This window comes from Diabrotica virgifera, chromosome 3 (assembly GCF_917563875.1).
Source record: "Diabrotica virgifera virgifera chromosome 3, PGI_DIABVI_V3a".
In the NCBI taxonomy this organism is placed as follows: Eukaryota; Metazoa; Arthropoda; class Insecta; order Coleoptera; family Chrysomelidae; genus Diabrotica; species Diabrotica virgifera.
In genome coordinates, this window is record NC_065445.1 from 48,581,903 (window position 1) to 48,598,131 (window position 16,229).

The window sequence follows — 16,229 nt, forward strand, 5'->3', positions numbered from 1 at the left end:
ACAAAAAGTGCTTAGAATTAGACGTTTTATCCATTTCCGAACTTATTTTAAACATATATTTTTTCAGCTCTTATAAGGGGTGAAACTCACCCCCAGGACAAAAGCACACAGAGGCCCAATATCATTTTTATTCTTTAACATGTTATCTATGTGTTTGCCAATTTCATGTCAATCCAAGCGGTGCTTTAAAATTTAAAGCAAAAACCGTGATTCAATAATGTATTATAAGTTGCTAGCCGTTGCTAAGGGCAACGGACACAATAAATCACAGTCGTAACGAAAAATAAATCTCCACTACACTTTAAAAATCATTTTTATTAATTAAATGTAATTTCTGGTTAAAATAATTTTTATTTTAAGATAATATATGTCTTTCTTTAGTCAATTACTGTGAAATAATTTCTTAATTGTTATAAATAAAGTCACTACGATTTAAGAAAACAAAAACAATTATCTCGGCTTCAGTTGGTCTTAGAAAATTTAAATTTGATTTTGAATCTTTATTTTGTCCAGCAACAATAACCTGCAAGTTAAACTCATAGGATGTACAGGGGCGGCTTCAGTTCTAAATGTTTATAACGAAATTTGCCCCCTTATTTTCAAACCCGAAATAAGAGGTTGAAAAATATTATACGCATTTATTTACATCAGAATATGAAAGAACAAGTCCTTAAAAGGAGAGTGGATCTTGGATTAACTCTGTGCGATTTTTTTTCAAAAAGTTATAGCCTTGGATATTTGACCTCTTGGGATAAACAAATTATAATATCTAAGCAACAAGTTCATCAATCGGGCACTACAAATTTTTTTTATGTTTAGTATTGAAAAATCTTCATTTTAAAACCTTAAAAAATACATAAAACTTATTTTTACAATAAATAAGGCAATTGCAAAAAAACGGCCATTTTGGACCTTTGCAGGCTGTTTTGCAATAACGTATTAACAAAATTAAACTTGCCATAGCTCAAATTGTAGTTTTTTAATCTACTACAATTTTCTATTTAAAAGTTTTTCTCTAAAATGAATATCCTAAGCTGCATAATTAAAAATATTTAAAAGTTGCAAATTTAACAAATAAAAATCGTTATAAATAAAAAACCGCACAAAATTCCTTTACTATACTATATTACTTATATACTTTACTATATTAGGATCGTCCTTTACTACACCTGATAGGTTTTAAAATTCCTGAATTATATCACGTTTTTTCACCCACAGACTGGGGTAAGTACCAAATAGGTTTGAGTATTGCCATTGATTAATAACTACACAATTAGTAGTAACTACGATTAGTAGTAACTACTAATTAGTAGTAACTACGATTAGTAACTACACAATTGGGTAGTTTAATAATCAATTGTATAGTCTGTTCGCTAAACTCAGACACAACTGGCTACTTATTTTAGCAAGTAATTTTGCCAATTTGGTCAAATTTGCAAAAAAATAATTAGTAAATAGTTAATCATTACTAAATAATTAGTAATTTTGCCAATTTTGGCGAAACTGGCAAAAAACAAAAGAATTACCTACTAAAATCACTAGATACTTGAGTCTGAGTTTAGCGAACCGACTATATTGCTTTGTACAGAAGAATTTTGTTTTGGATATTGAGTTTTGATCTGCGCCCAAGGAGCCAATACATATGCCGGAATTTCAAGTCTAGCTGTCTTCTTTTGGTCTGGATATGTTTCTTCCAAGTAAGACGTTGGTCAAGATGGAGGCCAAGGTATTTAGCGTCTGTTACTGTTGGTATTCGTACATTTTCCATTCTTACAGGTGGGCATGTGTTGTGGCGGTTGGTAAACGTTATTTGAGATGATTTTGTTTTATATACTTTTGTTCGCCATTTTGTGTACCATTCACTGAGTATGTCCAGATGGTGTTGCAGGTCTTGTGAGGCTTGTATGGGATCTTCATTTACAGCTAGTATTGCTACGTCATCAGCAAAGAAAGCGATCGTAGTATTATGCGACTCTGGTATATCCGCAGCGGCCCGAGAACACTACCTCAAACGCTAAACGCCTTAAAAATGAGTGGCGCATACAATATTCCAGCTACAATATGAATATTACGTGGCGCGACACAAAAGAGTTTCAAAATTCAAACTGTATCAAAGTTACTCTTTTGTGGCGCGTTTACTTCAAATTTAGCAAATATTATGGAAAAACCTTTTAAAATAAAACTAGAATTTTGTTTTACATCAAAACGAAAATACGTTTTCGCGTCACGTAATATTCATATCAGATCTTTTTTAGCTGGAATATTGTATGCGCCACTCATTTTTAAGGCGTTTAGCGGTTTTTTATTCTTGTACATATTATACAAAATAGATCAAATTGCTAACATAATTGAAAGGGGCGATCGATCAGTCTGCAGGATTATAAATGGATACTGAATTGAATTTGCTAGAACATTTTGATTATAATAGCCAATTTGCAAAGCAATTTATTTCAAAATCCCGATTCGATATACTGTCTACTATATAAAATATCGACCTATTGTGAACGGGTGGCTGTTGTGACCAAACAATTACCCTGCATATTTACACAAGCAGTAACAATACACCACTAAGGGGTACATTCCCAAAGCAAACAAAAAGTACTAATATTTGGTGATTTGATAGGGATGTCCTGTCATACGATACAGCGAACACATGTCACTTTTTGAAATTTCGTGGCATCGGCCACATGCCTCGATCACTGATTAAGAAAATTAAAACGTTGTGTCGCTTGGTTGGGCCTAATTTGGTTTTATTGATGTCGTGTGCTCTTTCTTATTTATCAGCAATTTATTGAAGATGAAAGTGATAGCAGAAAAACGAAACTATGTCAAATTATAAAGAATAAATGAAAGTAAATAGAAAATACAGGATGTCCCGAAAAGATTGGTCATAAATTATACCACACATTCTAAGGTCAAAAATAGTTCAATTGAACTTAACTTACCTTAGTACAAATGTGATCATAAAAAAAGTTACAGCCCTTTGAAGTTACAAAATAAAAATCGATTTTTTTCAATATATCGAAAAATATTAGAGATTTTTTATTGAAAATAGACATGTATCATTTTTATGGTAGGAACATCTTAAAACAAAATTATAGTGAAATTTTATGGGGGTTTTGTTCTTTTAAACCCCCCCCCCAAACTTTTGTGTACGTTTAAATTCATTCATTATTGTAGTACCATTAGTTAAACACAACGTTTTCAAAACTTTTTTGCCTCCTAGTATTTTTTCGATAAACCAGTTTTTATCAAGATGCGGCTACTTTTTTAATATATTTACATAAATATTTTATGGGGGTGTGTTCCCTTAAACCCCCAAATGGACGTGTACGTTCCAATTAAACTATTATTGTGATACCATCAGTTAAACACAGTGTTTTTAAAACTTTTTTGCCTCTTACTCTTTTCTTGAAAGTCACCTTTTATCGAGATGTGGCTTCTTTTTCAAAATACACCTAAAAATGTAAATTATAAATACATTTTCAGATTATTAACAGGTGTCTATAATCGTACAACCATAATATATACAAATATGTGGTGGATTCGAAAAATATTCAAAATATCTCGATAAACGCTGGCTTATCGAAAAAGTATTAAAAGCCAAAAACGTTTTAAAAACATTGTGTTTAACTAATGGTGCCACAATAATAATTTAATTGGAACGTACACAAAAGTTTGGTGGGTTTAAGGAAACAAAACCCCCAATAAATTTTTATGGGGTGCACAAATTTCATTTAAATTTTTTTTAAGATGTTGCTGTCATAAGCATGTCACACGTCCATTTTTCAATAAAAAGTCTCTAAGAGTTTTCGATATATGAAAAAAAATCGATTTTCATTTTGTAACTTCAAAGGGCTGTAATTTTTTGTGTGCACTATTGTATATAGGTAAGTGAGGTTCAATCAACCTATTTTTGACCCCAGAATCTGTGGTATAATTTATGACCAATCTTTTCGGGACACCCTGTATATTGAAATAGGAAAAAAATAAATAAGAACACAATCTGTTGTAATTATTTTCTCTTGATAAATGAACACGATGTAATAAAAAAGAAAATACAAGTAGGGTACATAAAAAATTGGGACATCTTGGATATTAAAGCACCCTAATCTGTCTGTGTAGATTTTGGCGTTCGATCCGACCATCACTTGTGACATCGTTGCCGTATCCTCTATTTTTTCATATTATCACGTTACAATTTTTGTGATATTATACACGAGCGTGACACCCTCAAAAAAGCGCTTAGTTTTCGAGATACTGACCACAGAGGAATGAATGGCTAATTTTATTCATACTTTATATTTTCGAGGGTGCTGAAAACGAAAATGAAGTTTATTTTGAATTTTATGTGGGGGAACATTGTCAAAATCGCAATTTTAACCTAAAAATAAAAAAAAAAGAAATCACGTTTTTTTGCGTTTACCTCGCTACAACTCTGTTCCATTTTAATATTTTTTCTGAAATTTTTACACTATATAGCTGTAACATTTATGAAGACAAAGGTATCTGCCTCAAGTTTTTATTCTTATCAGGATAAAGGTTATGAATTTTTTAAAGAAAAAGGTGCGGATTTGTGCATTGCAAAGTTTAATCGCAAAAGTTGTGTGACGAAGTTTTAAATTTAGCTCCTCAATCACGTTTATTTTAAAGTAAAGAGTACAAAGAAGTTTTCTGGTAAGTTTTAGATCAAAATGTTTTATAGAAAAAAAAATAGTGCAACTTTTAATGTCAACATTAGAAATCCCCAATATAACGCTTATTTTTTGAGGAACAGACAATCTAGGTCTAATTTCTCACATTTAGTACTATCCTTGGATTATAAGCTTTCATTTGACACCTCATTTGTCATTTTACCTAGTATAATGACGGAGAAGTAAACGTTATTATTCTATTATTCTTGTAGGTACATTTAACATTGATTGAAATTATGAAAGAAATATATAGAAAACAGCATGGCAACACTGTGACGCACAAACATAAAAATTCAGCTACATTCAGCTGTGCGTTACATAGGGTGCTTTAATATCCAAGATGTCCAAAAATGGACGGCTGTGTCCTACATCTTCGCGTTTAGTTTCGTTTTATCCCTGAAAGGGTTTAATAATATTAAATTTAAGAAGTTCCTTGTCGGGTGCCACTAGTAGGAAATTTTGCTAGTGCATTTCTTGTTTTGCCCAAATACGGTTTATAAAAATATAGAATACGTTTTAGAATACGGTTTTAGAATACGGTGTATAGAATACGTTTTCTATGATTTTAATGAGAATGTAGTGATTAAAATTCTTCTTGTGGTTCCTTCTCCTATCGAGAGTTGTTATCATCGTAGATATCCGTACTTTATTTTTCGTGACCCGTCAAAATAGCCCGGTCAAAACAGCCCCGTCAAAAAAGCCCCGTCAAAATAGCCTCAACACAAAATAGCCTCGACAAAATGGCCCGCACACAAAATAGCCCCGACAAAATAGCCCGCACACAAAATAGCCCCGGGTCAAAACAGCCCCGGCTAAAATAGCCCCGGCTAAAACAGCCTCTTATAAACAATTACATAATTATTTATACAAGGTGTCCAAAAACTTTTTTTTAATTTAAATTATTTGACAAAAAGGAAGAATGTATTTAATTTATTTAATTTAAAATGCATTTTACTGTTGCCCGAAAACAGAAAAAAATGTTTATATCATAAATTAACATTGATTTTTGCTTAACTTTATTGTTCAAACTTCCAAGAGGCAGGAAAGACAGGACTCGAGTTCTCTAAAAAGACAATTTTTATTTAATGTGGTTAAGATAAACATCTGAATAGAGGATAATTACCATTTCCGAAAAAATGTATTTTTAAGGAATTATTTCATGATGAATTCTGAAGGGAGCTTTTTTTTCGGGGCTATTTTGTCGGGGCTATTTTGTCGGGGCTATTTTGTCGGCGGGCTATTATTCCGCGGCGATTTTGTCTGCAGGTTATTTTGTCGGAGCTATTTTGTGTGCGGGATATTATGTCGGGGCTATTTTGTCGGAGCTTTTTTGACGGGGCTATTTTGACGGGGTACCTTTATTTTTAGATAATCTGAAGAAAAATTGGCAGAAAAATACACAACCTATGTTTTGCAATAATTGATACATTGCGTAACAATCATCCATAACCACGATTAACCGGTTTGAAGTTGTTATATCTCATATCATTGATCACAAACACAGGGTTATTACACCAAGAAATAAAACGAGATGATAAGCCTAAGCATATCATACTTCTCCCCCAAGTAAATTTTCTAGTTCTTTTTACTTTAATTGTATAATGACTCCGCACCCTTTTTGTAATCGTATCAGCAATTCGACGTTCACGGTATTTTGACAATTCGCCTGTAGCAGCACACCTCAAATGCTTCTAATTTTTTTATTTTTTTTTTTTTTATGTTCAGCTTTCTGTCCCATACAACAAAGTAGATAAAACCCAACATTTTATCGCCCTTAACCTCAATTTTATATAAAGATCACGATTAATAAGAATCTCTTGCATGTTCACAAAAGTTTGCATCGTAATTTTAAGCGTGTTTTCTGTTTATTGCTATTGGTACCGTACACTTCCTTCAATAATGCTTCCATAAGATTAGGATTTGCTGTAAAAGTTCAATAACAGTGAATACAACACACACCCCTGTCGAACGCCTCCTTTAATAACTGTTTTCTGCATAGTTGTCAATTTTGACGATAGCACGGTAGCAGATTAATAATTATGATACATTTATGTCTCGACAGTCTACTGGTACATTACTTTTTAGCAGTTCTTCAAGTTTTTGATGTCTTCTTCTAGGGAAACCCTTCTGAAAATCAATGAAACAAGCAGGATTATCCTGATTCACATCTACATATCTTTGCTGCAACGACACTCCTTTCCTGAACCCGAACTGAGTATATTGGGTATCCCGTTCCAGTTTATTGTAGAGACATCCGTTTCTTATTAAGATAATGTTCTGTATTGTGAACAACCTGTTGGTGTGCTGTCTTTGGTAGGTTGGTATCTTTGATGCAACAAAGGTAGACAAAAATCTTTCTTGGGAGATTTCACCTGTAGATAGGAGTATTTATAATAGTGTCCCGTTTGATACCGCTCACGCGGCTTTGGGATTATAGCAGGGTAGTCTGCTATACCTAGAGCCTACGCGCCTACGGGTGCCTACGGTATACAAGGAAGGTAACAGGGTCAGTGCTACGCTTCAACCACCTATTATTACCCCTGGGTTTTACCCAAGGTACTCATTTTTATTCAGGCTGAGTCGACAGTATAGACATTTTAAAAATGTCGAGATGTAGATGTAGGAGTATTATCTAGAGTATGTCTAGAGTAAAAATGTCTAGGTAGAAGTATTTGCACGGTTTTATCAACAATGCATTTGATTAATTAAACAGATATAGCGTCTGGGCTTACTGCTTTTGATTTCTGTGCATTGGTTATTGCTTGATCTAATTATGCTATTATAAAATTCGGCCCTGTCTGATCCTGTAGTTCTTCTTGCAATACTCTACAATCGTCAAACAATCGTTATGTATTTTTTTTTCACAATTTAAGATTTTCTTTGATTTCTGTGATGAGTTTTCCGTCAGAGCATAATGCATTTTTATTAATTATTAATTATATGCAGTGCGCTGGAATAAGTGTTACCCCCCTCCCTTATTAACTTATTTATTTTTAGCACACCAGCAAAACGCTCGGACAGGTCGATTTTTAAAATAATAATAGTATATTATAGCATCAATGTTTCGAACTTTACGCAATTCTTCTTCAGGTGACAGGCACAACTTTGATTTTTTGAAATGGGAAAGTACATATGTGACACCTCATTTAATATATTTTGAAAGACTGATTACAAAAAGGTATATTACTGTAATCCTTTTTAAGAGCGTAGGAGCAAAATTTCGTTCTAATTATTTTTAAGCACATTTATTTTTTTTCGAATCCTGAGAAAATTTTTAAGTATTTTTGAGAAATTTAAACGCAGAATGAAATATTACAGTGTTATCGAGGGTCGAAAGTCCCTAAGAACTTCTATAATGATTATTTTAATGTCACAGGAGTGAAAAAAGAGACAATTTAGTCTGATTTTTATTTTCAAATATATCATTATTTTAATATATAGGGTGTCCCAAAAGTAGTGGAACGGTCGAATATTTCGCGAACTAAACATCGGATAGAAAAACCGAAAAATACGTGTTCAATCATTTTCAAAAGTCTATCCAATGACACCAAACACCAACCCCCACTACACCCCCTGGAGGTGGGGTGGGGGTTAACTTTAAAATCTCAAATGGAAACCCCTAGTTTTTCTTGCAGATTTGGATTCGTTACGTAAAAGTAAGCAACTTTTATTCAAGACATTTTTTCGAACTGTGGATAGATGGCGCTATAATTGGGAAAAACGATTTATCCTGACACCATAGGTAAATTAGAGAAACGGTCTAATTTCTCGAGAAATACACTTCCAAATGAGAAACCAAAAAACAGGTTTTTAATATTTTTCAAAAACTTATCGATAAACACCAAAAATGAACCTCCAACCCACCCCCTGGAGACGGGGTGGGGGGTAAATTTAAAATCTTAAATAGCAACCCCCACTTTTTATTGCAGATTCAAATTCGTCATGAAAAATTTAGCAACATTTATTCGAAACATTTTTTAAAATTGCTAATAGATGGCGCTAATAAATCGTATTTTTCCAAATAAAGCGCCATCTATCAACAATTCTAAAAAATGTTTCGAATAAATATTGCTTAATTTTTCAATGCGAATCCGAATCTGTTATAAAAAGTGGGGGTTGCTATTTAAGATTTTAAAGTTACCCCCCACCCCACCTCCAGGGGTGGGTTTGAGGGTCATGTTTAGTGTTATTCGATAGGTTTTCGAAAAGTATTAAAAACATTTTTTTGGTTTCTCATTTGGAAGTGTATTTCTCGAGATATTAGAGCGTTTCTATAATTTACCTATGGTATCAGGATAAATCGTTTTTCTCAATTATAGCGCCATCTATCCACAGTTCGAAAAAATGTCTTGAAAAAAGTTGCTTACTTTTACGTAACGAATCCAAATCTGCTAGAAAAACTAGGGGTTTCCATTTGAGATTTTAAAGTTACCCTCCACCCCACCTCCAGGGGGTGTAGTGGGGGTTGGTGTTTGGTGTCATTGGATAGATTTTTGAAAATAATTGAACACGTATTTTTCAGTTTTTCGATCCGATGTTTAGTTCGCGAAATATTCGACCGTTCCACTACTTTTGGGACACTCTGTATAATAATATATATAATATACAGGGGTGTTAGTAAATAAGCATGAAAAATTTTAAGGGCTAATTCTACATGAAAAAATAATGCCGGTTTGCTCTATAAACATATGTCCGCAAATGCTTCATTTGCGAGATACGGGGTGTTGAAATTTTTATTTCAAACTGCCAATTTATTTATTGCTCTAAAACCAGTTGAGGTATGAAAATTAAATTTGGTATGTGTTAGAAGGTAGCTATTGTGCATTTTTTAACATACAATTAAGAATTTTGCATTCATCATTGGCGCACATACGGGTAATTCTCTGAATTTTTTTAAAGAAAAAAATAGTACGCCACTGGGATATTTCAAATTAAAAATTATTTTTAAATTCCACGTTTAATTTTTCATAAAAAACTTTTCTTGCCTTTTTCTTATATAATGCACCGTTTCTATACAGAAAAATAAAACATCTCGGCGCGTATTTTTCATTTCTTAATACATCATCAAGAACCATCCAATATAATAATACTAAACTACAACAATAACAGAAAATATTACTAATAAGATTTCAACTAGGTGCAAAGCTGCAAAAAATGTTTAAAATGATCTCCTTTACAGGTAACAGAAGAATTGTATATTCATCATTGGCGCGCGCACGGGTAATGGTCTGAATTTTTTGAAGAAAAAAATAGTACGCCACTGAGATATGTCAAACTAAAAATCATGTTTTAATTCCTTGTTCAATTTACGACAAAAAATCTTTCTTACCTTTTTTTCATACGAGGCGCCGTTTTTATACAAAAAAATAAAACATCTTAACACTTACAAAGTATTTGAGGTAGTTTCCATATGCATAGAAACTTAGTTCAAATACTTTGTAAACGTTAAGATGTTTTATTTTTTTACACAAAAACGGCGCCGCATATGAAAAAAAGTCAAGAGAGATTTTTGTCGTAAATTGTACCAGTAATTCAAAAATGATTTTTAATTTGACATATATCAGTGGGGTACTATTTTTCTCTTAAAAAAATTCAGACCATTACCCGTATGCGCGCCAATGATGAATATAAAATTCTTCTATAACCTCTAAAGGAGGTCTTTTTTAACATTTGTTGTAGCTCTGCACCTAGTTAAAATCTTATTAGTAATATTTTCTGTTATTGTTCCAGTTTAGTATTATTATTGGATATTTCTTGATAATGTATTCAAAAAATGAAAAATACGCGTCAAGATGTTTTATTTTTCTAAATAAAAACGGTGCACCATATGCAAAAAAGGCAAGAAAGGTTTGTAATCATAAATTAGACGTGGAGTTTAAAAATAATTTTTAATTCACAATATCGCAGTGGCGTACTATTTTTTTCTTTAAAAAAATTCAGACCATTACCCGTAGGCGCGCCAATGATGAATACAAAATACTTAGTTGTATGTCAAAAAATGCGTAATAACTACCTTCTAAAACTCACCAAGTTTCATTTTCATAGCTCAACTGGTCTTGGAGCAATAAATAAATTGGCAGTTTGAAATAAAAATTTCAAGACCCCGTATCTCGGAAACTAAGCATTTGCTGACATATGTCTATAAAGCAAACCAACATTAATTTTGCATGTAGAATTAGCCCTTAAAATGTTTCATACTTATTTACTAACACCCTGTATAATAATATAGGGTGTCCCAAAAGTAGCGGAACGGTCGAATATTTCGCGAACTAAAGATCGGATCGGAAAACTGAAAAATACGTGTTCAATCATTTTCAAAAATCTATCCAATGACACCAAACGCCAACCCCCACTACACCCCCTGGAAGTGGGGTGGGGGTAACTTTAAAATCTCAAATAGAAGTTTGTCTTGCAGATTTTAGTTTGTTACATAAAAGTAAGCAACTTTTATTCAAGACATTTTTTCGAACTGTGGATAGATGGCGCTATAATTGGGAAAAACGATTTATCCTGATACCATAGGTAAATTATAGAAACGGTCTAATATCTCACGAAATACACTTCCAAATGAGAAACTAAAAAACAGATTTTTAGTCTTTTTCGAACACCTATCGAATACCACCAAACATGACCCTCCAACCCACCCCTTGAATGTGGGGTGGGGGGTAACTTTAAAATCTTAAATAGCAACCCCCACTTTTTATTACAGATTCGAATCGGTCATGAAAAATTAAGTAACATTTATTCGAAACATCTTTTAGAATTGTTAATAGATGGCGCCTTAATTGGAAAAATTCGATTTATTAGCGCCATCTATCAGAAATTTTAAAAAATGTTTCGAATAAATATTGCTTAATTTTTTATGACAAATCCGAATCTGCAATAAAAAGTGGGTATTTAAGATTTTAAAGTTACCCCCACCCCACATCCAGGAGGTGGGTTGGAGGGTCATGTTTGTTATTCGATAGGTTTTCAAAAAAGATTAAAAATCTGTTTTTTGGTTTCTCATTTGGAAGTGTATTTCGTGAGATATTAGACCGTTCCTATAATTTACCTATGGTATCAGGATAAACCGTTTTTCCCAATTATAGCGCCATCTATCCACTGTTCGGAAAAACGTTGAATAAAAGTTGCCTACTTTTACGTAACGAATCCAAATTTGCAAGAAAAGCTGGGGGTTTCCATTTAAGATTTTAAGTTACCCCCCACCCCACCTCCAGGGGGTGTAGTCGGGATTGGTCTTTAGTGTCATTGGATAGATTTTTGAAAATGATTGAACACGTATTTTTCAGTTTTTCGATCCGATGTTTAGTTCGCGAAATGTTCGATCGTTCCACTACTTTTGGGACACTCTATATATGATAATATATTTGATTATTTTAATGTCACAGGAGTGAAAAAAAGAGAAAATTTAGTCTGATTTTTAATTTCAAATATATCATTAAAAAGAAACTTTTTGTTTATTCTAAGGGACTTTCAGTTCTCTGTAATAATGTAGTCTTTTATCCTGCGTTTAAATTTTTCAAAAATATTTATTAGTTTTCTCAGGATTCGAAAAAATAAATGCGTTTAAAAATAATTCGAACGAAATTTTGGGCCTACGCCCTTAAAAAGGAGTAAAGTATTATACATTTTTGTAATCAGTATTCCAAAAGCTATTAAATGAGGTGTCACATGAAATACTTTTCCATTTAAAAAAATGAAAATTGTGCCTGTCACCTATAGAGAGATCGTGTAAAGTTCGAAACATGGATGCTATAATATACTATTATTTTAAAAATCGACCTGTCCGAGCGTTTTGCTTATGTGCTAAAAATAAATAAGTTATTAAGGGGGGTAACACTTATTCCAGCGCACTGTATATTATTTCTGTTTATAAAATGACCATTAAATAATACACACGCATAGTTAAACTATTATTATTAATAAACATTATTTTATAATGTATAATTACAAATATTTTAAATATTAATATTACATGTTATATGTACATTATATTTGGTGTATCAGCTGTATTAGGAATTTCAAAAATTCCCTTAAAATATACAAACAGAAATCACAAGCAAACTTAAATCACTACATCGACTAGAATTATTAAATATTGCATCTTTGTTAGGTACAAAATATTATATACTCGAAAGATAAACAAAAACTCTTATATTTAATAAATATTGCACTACAAAAAAGGATTGCGAAAGATATATCAAGAAACTTTTTGCAAATCAAAAATATATCAACATAGATTATAAGGTGGCCAAGCTCCTTTAGAATCCGAACCTTTTTTCAAAACTTTTTCAGAAATTTTTTGTGAGCCTCAAATAACTACGCAGGTAATAAAAAAGTATGTCAAAAAGGTTTTAAAAATTTTTCATTACAAAAATTATATTTATTATAAACCTAAAAATAAATATACAAAATATGTGAATTTTTTGATAATAATTCTTTAAAGGTTAATAAATAATTAGTGACTTCTCAGTGATTCTTTGAGATTCCAGTTAGTTAATATTGATCAGTGTTTGGATTTCCAGAATTTTAGAGTGGAATAAAATGATTTATAAATATAAGTACGTTGTTCCAAATACGGAATTAATTCGACAAGAAGCCTTTTTAAATCAAGATACTTCGATTTTGATAAGTACTAATTTTGCAGCCCTACGTACATCATCTAAGTTACAAAAAGCTTTCTGGAATGTTTCTGTGATAATTTGATTCAATTATTGAATAAATATATTCATATTTTGTCTTTGTTCTATTATATTTTGGTTCAGTTGTTACAAAATATTTTGATTTGCAATAGTTTGTCGCCAATGATAAAACAATGTTTTAATATTGTAAAACACGTAAAATAATTTTTGACATTCAAATAATTAACTAAAAAGCTTCTAAATATCGATATATTTAGTACCTATAAATTTATGTACTATTTTTAGAGTGCATTGAAAAAGAATTTTTATGAAGGAAAAAGTTTTATTTTCATTGCAATTCTATCTGAATTTAACAAATATATAGTATAAAATAATAATATGCAATCACAATCATATACTTAATAAAATATTTAAAATTTCATTTGAAATACATTTCATACATACATTGAAAACAAAATAGCTCTTTTATTTATAAAATATATTTAAATATTTTCATAGAGAAAAGTAATTAATTATGTAATTTCCTCAGACTCAAAATAAAAGTACTTTATCACTTTTTCCTTCATAAAAACAGTGTGTAATAAATAAATTAGTAATAAATAAAAAGCATTATGTACAATGTACCGGGTGTCCCAATAAGAATGGCTTTCGGCCATATCTTAGGAACCGTTTATAGTAGAGCTTTGAAATAAAAAATTTTATAACAAAAGTTGCCTCAGGAAAAGCCTGGAAATTATTTTCATAATTGTGGGTCCACCGCTAGAGGGCGTAATTGAATATCAAAAATAAAAAAATCTAAATTTTACAAAATTTTCCTAAAGAAGGGGCACTGGAAATCCAATTATTGTATTCTTCATCAAATTTTGCGCATATTTGATTTAACAAGTTTAACTCTACCTTTGCAAATAAGAGGTGGGGGTGAGTGGGAACCTTGTTATGAAAAAATGGCTGTAAGTCCGGTTCTGCTAAATCAAATTTTAAAAACTGGGTCTTGTTGAAGACAGATCTTTTTCTTCAATGTAAGCGTGATAATTTTGAACCATCCTAATAAGTAATAAGCCAGCTGGGAGGCGTTATTTAATTTTTTTCAGAAATCTAGTTTTCTTTGGAAAATATTAAATACAAGTATGCATTTTTAATCATACTTTATAAAATTAGATTAAATTAGCAATAGAATAGCGAAAACCGCATGTCGATAACTTTTTTCTATCTCAAGATATCTCGAGAAACGTGTAAATTTTATACATAACTGTTACTATCACCGGTAAACTAAGTTAATGAAAAGTAGTGTGCTGTGGAAAAAACAAAATAACATTTTCCAGATGTCAACGTATAAAAATATAATTAATTAAAACAACAATATAAAGAGAAACAATACTATTAAAATTAAATATAACACAGAAAAAAAAAAGAACTACTTAGTGACGACCTAAATATTCAAATTGTTGCCCATCATACACTACTCTAGAATACATTATCCAGAGAATACTAAACGCCATTCAAAGCATATCGAGAGCAGAAATTGAGACTGCTGTTCAATCTACTCTTGAAAGAGTAAATGTTTGCAACGAAAATGATGGGCAAAAATTTGAACGTTTATGTCATCACTAAATAGTTGTTTTTATTTCTTTGTAATAGGGCTTTTCAACGCTTCTCATTTGTTTCGAGCCTCTGTCATATGCCGTATAATCCGTGTATAATATTAATATACGAGATATGAACGAGGCTCGAAACAAATGAGAAGCGTTGAAAAGACCTAATATACGTTGGCAGCTGGAAAATGTTTCTTTGTTGTTTCCGTAGCACACTACTTTTAATGAATTATTTCGTTTACCGGTGACAGTAACAGTTATGTTTTTAAATTTACACGTTTTGTAAGATATCTCGAGATAGAAAAAAGATATTAACATGCGGTTTTCGCTATTCTGTTGCTAATTTTGTCTAATTTTGTAATATGGTATTAAAAATGCATGTTTGTATTTAATATTTTCCAAGGAACACTAGATATCTGAAAAAAATTAAATAACGCCTTCTAGCTGGCATATTACTCAGTAAGTTGGTTCGAAATCATAACTTTTACATTGATGAAAAAGATCTATCTTCAACAAGACGAAGTTTACAAAATTTGATTAAGCAGAACCGGACTCACAGCCAGTTTTTCATAACAAGGTTCCCACTCACCCCCACCTCTTATTTCCAAAGGTAGACCTAAACTTGTCAAATCAAATATGCGTAGAATTTTATGAAGAATACGACGATCGGATTTCCAGTGCCCCTTCATTAGGAAAATTTTTGTAAAATTTAGATTTTTTAATTTTTGATATTCAATTACGCCCTCTAGCGGTGGTCCCACAATTATGAAAATAATTTCCAGGCTTTTCCTGAGGCAACTTTTGTTATAAAATTTTTTATTTCAAAGCTCTACTATAAACGGTTCCTGAGATATAGCCGAGAGCCATTCTTATTGGGACACCCGGTACTACATGGTTGCTAAAATCAGAACTTAGGCATTTCCTTTAAAACGAATTTAAAACATTTAACTAATTGTTGTTTCGTCGGTATTATGAAAAAAAAATTAAGTGATAAAATGTGATTTTATTAAAATAAAATTTTAAGTGATAAATGTAGGAAAACGGATCAATGGGAAAATGGTTTATGCAGCCTTTGTTTTTCGATAAATAGTGCTAAACGCAATCGAATAAAGCAGCATGCTAGGAGGATTTTGCAGTAGCATTGGACAGACAAATGAAGAGTAGGTACCTATATAAAAATATTACCAACCATTATATAAGAGACAAAATTAGACAAAAGCGTGAGTTGAGAACAGCCTCCGGCAGCATAGAACAGAATCACAAAATAAACCTGATGTGAGGAGTGCTGCCAAAACAAT